Genomic DNA, 8,064 nt, shown 5'->3' on the forward strand with positions numbered 1-8,064 from the left:
TAGATGTTCAGGATTAGAGTTTATCTTGATCAGTTTCCTTAACTGAGTATGAAATGCCCTTCATTATCTTTTATGATAACTTTTGGTTGAAAGTCAATTTATTTGATATAAAAATAGGTATTCCAGGTGTCATATAGATCCTAAGAGAAAACAAAGACCAGTCCAGGCTACTATGTCCAACAAAACTCTCAATTACCATAGATGGAATAACCAAGATATCCCATGATAAAAACAAGTTTATACAATATCTTTCCACAAATCCTGTATTAGGCCCACAATAGAAAACAGATGAAAAACTTCAACACAAGGGGGTAAACTACATCCAGGTTAAAGTGAGAAAGTAATCTACTCACAACAAACCCAAAAAAAGATAGCCACACAAAGATAATTCTACCTCAAACTATAAAAAATAACAGGAAGCAACAATCAATTTTCCTTAATATCTTTTAATATAAATGAACTAAATTCCCCAATAAAAAGACATAGATTAACAGACTAGATATGAAAACAGGACTCAGCATTTTGCTGCATACAGGAAACTCATCTCAGACACAAGACAAACTCTACCTCAGAGTAAAAGACTGGAAAATAGTTTTTCAAGCACATGGTCCCAAAAGCAGCATTTTCTTAAGTGAGGCAATTTCTCTTCTCATTGATTTCTTCCCAGATGAATCAAGATAACAAGTACCTCAATATCTCAAATACTGAAAAATAAATGGAAGTAAATGCTATTTCTTTAAGTTTTAGACAAATGGGTGTCTAGGAATGTAGGTTAAAATCACAGTTCACACAAACATTGTGGAAGCACTAAGTTTTTTTGGCTTTTCTTCAGCACCAGTTTCCATTACCTTTGCTCTGCACTCCAACTTCGTACATTTGTACATCTCAGATCATTCCCATGTCACTAATGTCATGTCATAGCATACATGTATATATAGAGACAGTATAGTATACATACAGACAGTTAAACTGGTAAACTCACAGACATGGACCAGACTTCTTAGGAGGGACTGAAGAAAGTCACTGCTCTTTGTGGGGCTGAATCAGTTACCTTTCAAAATAGTACACTAAGATGAAAATATTTTTTGAGAAAGAGAGAACTTGGTTGAGTAATGCAGAAATCACTAATTCCCAAATAAGTTTTAGTGAAAAATAAGATAACAAAAATATAAGTTAAATATTCCTCTATAAATTTAATATGAGTCTTAAGTCCCCAAGTAGGGAGTTTATTCTAAAGAATGATAGAAATGAAAAATTCATGCAAAGCTTAATAGAAAAAAATATGTATTGATGCCATACAATTTGTTGTATGTTCCAATATTTTGGAGAAAGATGTATGTGGATCTTTATGAGGTTGAGGCCAGCTAGGTTTACAAATTGATTTGCAGGATAAACTATGTTATGTAGAAAAACTTTGTCTTACCCTCTCCCTACTTCCCTCCCTCTCTCTTTCTATAAATGTGAGATATATATATATACATATATGTATGTATATATGTGTGTGTTTATCAATAATTTATATTATATAAATTATAAACAATTGGTATAAATATATTCATATTTATATTATATGTTTGTTAAATAAAAGAAATACTGTTAAATCATACAGCATACAAAGTATATATTTAACCATATCTGAATGAGAATGTACAATTCATTGACAGCGATTAAAACTGCTTAGAATTTACTTTTGTCAAATTTACTAAAGAATAATTATCATACAATAGAATTAGTATTTCAGTACCTCCAAAACAATATGACTTCTCTGTTTCTTCTGCTCTCATTTAGCAACACTATCATATATTCCCCATGTAAGTCACTGGGAGACACCCATGAGAGAATTGCATAGAATAGTCACAAAAACAAATGCACAATTCTGCTTGGATATATCAACATTGTTTCTGTGCTGTTGGCAATCGCCTTTTGTTTTTATGGATTCCTTTATTATTCACCACAATTGGTGATTTTAACAAAGTTGTTGTCTTTATTAATACTCTTCCCATTGCTATTCTGTATAGAAATTCATGGTGTACTATTATATTCATTTACCAATTAATAAATATTTGTGTTTCTTCCAGCTTAAGAAAATTATAAAGAATGCTTACTGAAACGTCTAATGTACAAGGTTTTTGTGAGGACACATCTTCTTAATTTCTATGGTAATTAATCAGAAAAAAGACTTTCCAAACATTTCTATGGTGCAGTGGGAAACGTTGCATCTGTCTTGTAGGAAGTAATGATATATGAAGATTCCAGTTGTTCACACTTGACAGCATTTACACTGGAGATCATTCCAGCTGCTGTGCAGGAATAATGCTTTGTGCTCAATTCTCATGTCTCTGATGACCTCTGAGTAGTCAGCAGCCATGTTGTCTCCTTTTAAGTATTGTTTATACAGGTTCTTTCCACTTTTTGCCAGTATGTAGCTTATACATTTATTTATTCACAATAAGTATTTTTAAGAAATATGCTTATAATAAAAACTTTTGTGTGCTAATTCCCCATTGTCTTCAGCAACTTGTCGCTTTGTGATTTAATGTGTTTAGATTCTAATGGCACTTATTCAGATAAACCACTTATCTTTTCTACAGTCTTTGCTCTGACTTGTATTTTTTTTCGGTACATGTTTACATTTTATATGTTAAAATTTTAGTTCTAGAAACTTAGCTTTGTACTTTTTGGTATAATTTCAACTAATCTTCTTCCTGTTTTTGTTTTTTAATTCAATATGTTCTGAGGCATCAATTTAATGTTCTCACATATCAATGAAACCAGCTATTAGTTCTGAGTCTCTGCCATTTTTCTCCTTGCTATAGGTCATGGTTAAACACTTATTTTATTTTGTCATTTAAATTTTATATTCCTTTCTGTACGTTCTCTTGCTTCCTCTGTGTTTTTATTCAGGACTGGGTTGTAGCAGTGATAGAGTCCCTGTTGCGTTCCTTTCCAATTAGTAGACTCACAGACACATCCTTTATTCAAAGATGATGTGCTACCACAACTGAAGGGAGGCCTTCCTGTGGTCTCTGAGGCAAGTTCTTAGTATTTACAAAGGTCTTCTTTCCCTGGACAGAATATATAGGTCTTTGTCCTGAGCAAAAATTGATCATTTAATTTCAGGTCTCTAGTAGATTGTTGCTAATTCGAAACAGGTTCACTATTCTTCACTTGTGTATAATCAGAGGGATTATTGGCCTGGGTTTCCAACAACTTCTTCAAGGATCTTTCTCACTATTTCTTCCCTGCACTCCAGCATTCCTCTCTCCCCCCTTCCCTCACTTCCTCCCAAATGCAATCAACCCTACCTACTAAACCACAACTCTGTGTTATTAAATGAGTAATTGTTAACCTACAGTACCTCAGTTATGCACAGAAATAAAAAACTGCTTACAAAACCATTGCAGTTGCCATCTTGTGTCTGTCTCCTTCTAACTCAGCCTTGTGTCACCTGATGTATAATCCTTGGAATAAAATGTTTAATTGCTGTATTCATTTTTATGGTCATTTAAAATTGTTTGGAAATTTACCTAATATTATATATGGAAAGAAGGCTATACTCTATTAAAGATCAATTGTGATAAAAAGTGCATAGTATTGGTACAGAGACAGGAAGGTAGACCAATGGAATAAAATCGAAGACCCAGAAATGAAACCACACATCTATAGTCACTTGATCTTTGACAAAGGAGCTAAAAACATTCAGTGGAAGAAGGACAGCCTCTTTAACAAATGATGCTGGTTCAACTGGCAGTCAGCATGCAGAAGAATGGAAGTGGATGTTTTCTTATCTCCTTTTACAAGTGGAGCAAAGACAACCACATAAAACCAGGTATACTGAAACTAATAGAAGAGAAAAGGGGAAAGAAGTTAAAACACATAGGCGCAGGGAAAATTTTTCTGAACAGAACACCAATGGCTTATGCTCTAAGATCAAGAATCAACAAATGGGTCTTCATAAAACTGCAAAGTTTTTGTAAGGCAAAGGACACTGCCAAGAGGACAAGACAACAAGCAACAGATTGAGAAAGGGTTTTCCCAGTCCTACATCAGATAGAGGGCTAATATTCAATATATACAAAGAACTCAAGAAGGTAGAGTCCAGAGAATTAAATAATCCTATTTTAAAAATGTAGTAGAGAGCTAAACAAAAAGTTTTCAAGTGAGGAATATCGAATGGCTGAGAAGCACCTTAAAAATTGCACAAGATCCAGACTCATCAGGGAAATCCAAATCAAAACAACCTTAAGATTCCACCTCACACTAGTAAGAATAGATAAGATCAAAAACTCAAGTAACAGCAGATGCTGGTGAGGATATAGAGAAAGAGAAACTCTCCTTCACTGTTGGTGGAATTGTAAACTGAACAACCACTCTAGAAATCAGTCAGGCAGTTTCTCAGAAAATTGGACATAGTGCTACCTGAGGACCCAGCTATACCACTCCTGCGCATATACCTAAAAGAAGCTTCATCATCTAACAAGGACACATGCTCAAAAATGTTCATAGCAGTGCTATTTATAATAATAGTCAGAAACTGGAAAGAACCCAGATGTTCTTTAACAGAGAAATGAATACAAAAATTGTGGTACAAATACACAATGGAGTACTACTCATCTATTAATAACTATGACTTCATGAAATTTGTAGGCAAATAGATGAAACTTGAAGCTATCATCCTGAGTGAGGTAACCCAGTCACAAAAAAAAAAAAAACCCTCATATGTACTCACAAGGTGGATGCCTCCTTTTTTCTAGAAGGGAGAATGAAATGGTCATGCCAGGAAATAAAGAGACAAATAAAGAAGCAGAGATTGAAGAAGAAATCATTCATAGACTGCCTCACCTCGGGATCTACCCCATATGCACCCAATAAACCCAAGCACTATTACTGATGGCATGTAGTGCTTACTGGCAGGAACCTGATATGGATGCCTTCCCAGAGACTCGGCCAGAACCATATTGTACAAGGAGCATGCATGTAGCTAACCATTAGAATGAACATGAGGACCCCTATGAAGAAGCTAGAGAAAGGTCTGAAGGAGCTGAAAGGGTCTGCAACAACATGGAAGAACAAAATGATCCACTAATCAAATCCAACAGAGCTCCCAGGGACTACACCACCAACCAATAAGTTTGCACGGAGAGACCTATGGTTCCAGGAGTATATGCTGCAGAGAATAGCATTTTGTGGCATCAATGACAGGAGAGGCCTTGGTCCAGTGAAGGCCCATTTTTCCACTGTAAGGGAATGTCAAGAAGCTGAGGTGGGAGAGGGTGGCTGGGAGAGGGGGGCACCTTCATGGAGGCAATGGGAGGAGGAGGCAGACGCAGGATAAGTTTGGGGAAAGTGAATAACATCTGAAATGTAATATAGAGAATATCCAAATGAATGTTGAAAAAGAGAAAAGAAACTAGGCTAGAATTAGGTGATATGAGGTTATTTTATAAATCAGTTTAAAAGATAGTACGCAGCACTTATTTCAAAATTAAAATTATCCACAATGTTGCACTTTCTCTATATAACTCTATAGAGGTGATAATATATTTCTCTGATGCTCTAGATGAATTTATTCCATTTAGGCATTATGGAGGACTAGACCCATGGTCTCATGATTGTTAGGCAAGTGTTCTGCCTCTGGTCTCTCTTTCTAGTCGCAACTTTATATAACAATAGTCTGAACTAGCATGCTTGATTTCCCTTTTGTTATAAGGCATTAGAAATTTTTACTTTACAAAACATGTTTTCAAATTTTATTCAATCATAATAAAGGGCAGAGAACAGTATTATCTGTGCTTAGCAGTCTGGTTAAAACTTTTACGGTCTGTTCTGCATTCCTATCTCTAAAACCCCATTCTTCATGACTCTAGTACAAAATTTTATTTGTGACGTTATGAGAAATGCAGGCTGGGCACCCAAGCAGAAAAAGAATGTTGTCTTCAGAGCCAAATTCCCAGTGCACAGAAGACTCTGCTCAGAACCCTGTGCAGATCACAGTGCAATTCATAGCCTCTGACATTTTATAGACCAGGAAGATCCAAGCTTAGCAAACATAGAAAAAGTAATACATTTCTCTCTCTTTTCTGTTTAGAAAGCTGCATATAATATATCTTTGAAGACAGGATGAAGATTATCACCATGTTCTTCTATGGATAAATATGGGAGTTCAGTTTCTGGAGCTGTGGCATTGTTTGTTGGCAATAAATTCACATAAGGTTAAAAAAGTGCTGCTTCTAGAGAAAAGAATAAACATTGGCAATGGCAATCCAGCTCTGTTGCTGGCTGTGGCCCACTGATGTACAGAGGTGGTTCCTCTGTTCCTTGCTCTTAGAAAACTCATTTTACTCTCCTGCAGTCCATCTGATTCCCTAAGGACATTATTTTATAGTGTTGGGTTATTGGGAAGCTAAGTCCAAGCAGGAGGAAAAGAAGTGAATTTATCAGGGCTTAATGCTACCTACCCTGTTCCCTGGATATCCAGGCTTCTGGTGTCTAGTTTTACAAACTCAGCTCATATTTTCTTCCTGCACAATGAAGTTTGTCTCAATAAAATTAGTTCCTACAATTAGTTTCCTCAGCAATCATGACCCACCAGTAATGAGTTAATTTTGTAGGAACAGTTGAAAATGTGGTATCAGCTAATGCCAGTGGATCCCTAAATGGAACCCAAGTTTAGTGGACAAACTTTTGCAGATTTCCAATGCAAATCTACCTTACAACTCAGAAAAGGTAGCCCTCCTACATTTATCATATTATAATCCCTATTTATACATGTATTGATTAAACACTTTACATGCAGTAAACATTACTCTTATGTTTTCCATAAACTCTACCTTTTCACCCAGAAGAACCTGTGTAAAGAGAAAGTTGAACTAGCATGTGTGTGAGAGGCCAGCATGAGCTTCCTTTGAGAATGACTGTGGATGCCACTTCTGATCTCACGGAGATAGGTCCCCTAGGGATACGGGAGCAAATCAGTGGTGTGTGGTCCCTATTAAAAACCCAATAAATTCTAAGCCATCATAGAAACTGATGTGAGTAACTAGACAGTTTTCAGGCTGAGGAAGATACATCATAAAATATGTACTAGAGCACCACTTTACTCTTTCACTGATAAATAGACACAGGCACAAATAATCACAAATTCTCTTATTTTTCTTTCTAATTCATTGACCTTTTTGTCCCCAAAATTCAATTTTGTATAGATATCTTTAAATTAAATTGGCTAGTTTTCTTAATTACCCCACAGGTGACTCAGTTTTGCACTTGCACTGTGATTTTCTTATGCTTTGTAAAATTATCCCAAATATGTAGTAATAATGAAAATGAGTTTCAAGCTTTAAACCGACATACATCATAACTTTATATGACCCTTCCTGGGTTGCAATATAGTGAAAAACTGGTTTAGTTCATTCTTATCTGTGAGTAAAATGTGAAGCTAAGAACCAGCTCAAAAACCTATGGAAAGACAATATAAAAAACACATAAATGCAAGGTTTGTCTCTCCTGCTGTCAATCATGGGAGTTCTTCAGAATTACAATTAATGATCCTTACAGCAAATGTTGTAAGTGACCTAGAACGTGTGAACAAGCACTCAAAGTCAGGGAAGAGAAAGGCATTACCTAAGAACGTCCCCTATTTATGTAGATTAATAATCATTCTGCATGCAAATGAATATACCACTGATTGGCACTCTTCCTGAATTATATTTGATGTTTAACTCTACTCTATTGATTCATTCCAGTGTCTGTTATTAATCCTTTTAATTACTCCAAACAAATTAGCCTTAATGTGATATCTACACTCAACAAATTGATCACTGAGAGAATAATTCTGTGGTTTATCATTGTCAGGTTCTTCTTGTAAGTACTCTGTATGCGAGAACTGCATTGGCTGTGTCTCTGAAAATGACAGATAAGATAGGACTAAAGCTTCTGCACCAGGAAAATCCAAGTAAACGCAGCCAGTACCTATCAAGCTGCCAGCCCTACATTGTTCATTTCATTCTTATATGTGCTGTGGATTGAAATGCTCTTACAACTAGCCCCGGACCACTAACTATGGCC

The sequence above is a fragment of the Micromys minutus genome (assembly GCF_963924665.1).
Source record: "Micromys minutus genome assembly, chromosome: 26".
NCBI lineage: Eukaryota > Metazoa > Chordata > Mammalia > Rodentia > Muridae > Micromys > Micromys minutus.